The sequence below is a fragment of the Trichechus manatus genome, unplaced genomic scaffold, assembly GCF_000243295.1.
Source record: "Trichechus manatus latirostris isolate Lorelei unplaced genomic scaffold, TriManLat1.0 scaffold00191, whole genome shotgun sequence".
Lineage (NCBI taxonomy): Eukaryota > Metazoa > Chordata > Mammalia > Sirenia > Trichechidae > Trichechus > Trichechus manatus.
Window position 1 is genome coordinate 889,234 of NW_004444127.1, and position 1,484 is coordinate 890,717.

The 1,484-nt window shown below is 48.9% G+C and overlaps 1 long non-coding RNA gene across 1 annotated transcript in view; it reads left to right on the forward strand.

Moving 5' to 3' along the window:
- Positions 1-902, forward strand: part of LOC111822663 (uncharacterized) — a 145,372-nt gene extending 144,470 nt beyond the window's left edge. Inside the window, exon 3 of the long non-coding RNA XR_002825805.1 lies at positions 810-902. This is a non-coding gene — a long non-coding RNA (uncharacterized LOC111822663). The remainder of the gene's footprint in view (positions 1-809) is intronic.
- The last annotated feature ends 582 nt before the right edge of the window (positions 903-1,484 follow it).

Here is a 1,484-nt window from a genome sequence, read left to right on the forward strand (position 1 = left end):
CCCGCTTCTGAAAAGAGGTTGCTCCAGCATCCAGCCAAGGTCCACCTGCTCCAAAGCCCACGCTCCTGACCACTATGGGCACTGCTTGCACACCTCAGGTTTGAACAGAGCCAGAGAACAATTCTCTGTGCTAGCTCAGGTCTGAGTAGAGGTGGGTCACATCCACCTACAGGCAGCAGGCTCCTGCTGTGTGGCCAGAGCTGCAAGTCTGGAGAGAGCTCCAGGCCATGGGTCAGGAGAGACTCAGGATTCAGGCCTCTCTCTGCCACCAGCTTTCTGTGTGACTTTGGGCATGTCACTGACCCTCTCTGGGCATCAGTCTCCTCCTTGATAAAATGAGGCCATTGATCTGAATGGATGGAGCATCCATTTGCATTTGATGAATGCATTTTCTGATGAAAAAGGAACTTTCCTTCAATGCCCTAACACCCCTAGAGTTTCCTCCCATTCACTCAGACATATAGAATTATGTTTTACATCAAAGCAAATCGTCAAACATTTGTCAAACCTCCCCACTCTGCGGAGAGCACTGTGCTAGACACAGTGGGTGTGATGCTTGTATATTTTCACCCAGGACACGCATACACAGGCACATGCATATTAGGATCGTTTCCAGATTAGTTCAGCAGGGACCTAGATGATGGCTCCCCAATCTTGATGCGTAACCACAAGCTCCTGCAGGGTTTGCCTTGTCACACTGCCTCCTGCAGGGCAAAGAGAGCATTGCAAACAAAAGGAGACCTTGGGTAGGTGAGCCGATGCGATCGACCCACCAGGCAGTCACAGCTGGTTCTGTTTGTCTCTGGCAGGTGAGCATCTCCTGGACAGCCTTGAGCTTGCTGTGGCCAGAGCTTCTAACACTGATCAAAGGAACTCAAACCCCTGGAATTCGACTTTTAGAAACGTGGGCACACTCCTTTTCCAGCCTTTTCATCTGGCTACCCAGGTAAGGGATTCAGGTTTGCTCCCATGGGTTTTCTGCTGCATTTGTTGTTGTTGCTAACAGCGACCATCAGCAGGACACCTGTTATTCGTTATCATAGAGCCCGCTGTATTCCCTTCGTTAGCAGAAGAGCCGAGTGTTCAAGACTCTAAAGTCCATCAGACCTGGGTTCCACCTGGAGCCACCACTTACTATCCGAGTGGCCTTGGACAGGATGCTCAACTTTTCTGTGTCTCAGCTTCCTCATTGGTCAATTGAGGAAGTATCAGCAACCACCTCTTGGATTTGTGGTGAAGATAAAATGAGGGAATATATGAAATGGGCTCTGAACAGGTCTGACACATAGTAAGCTAGGAAGCCAATAAATGTTAGCTATTATTAATAGAATCTCTGCACTCACAACAACCCATAATTAATCCATTCACTTGTTGATGGTCTGTCTCCTGTGCTAACACGGGGACTTCAGGAAGGCAGGGGTTGTGTCTGTCTTGTTCTTAGTTGAATCCCAGGGCCAGCATAGTAAGCTGGCCCATTATTCACT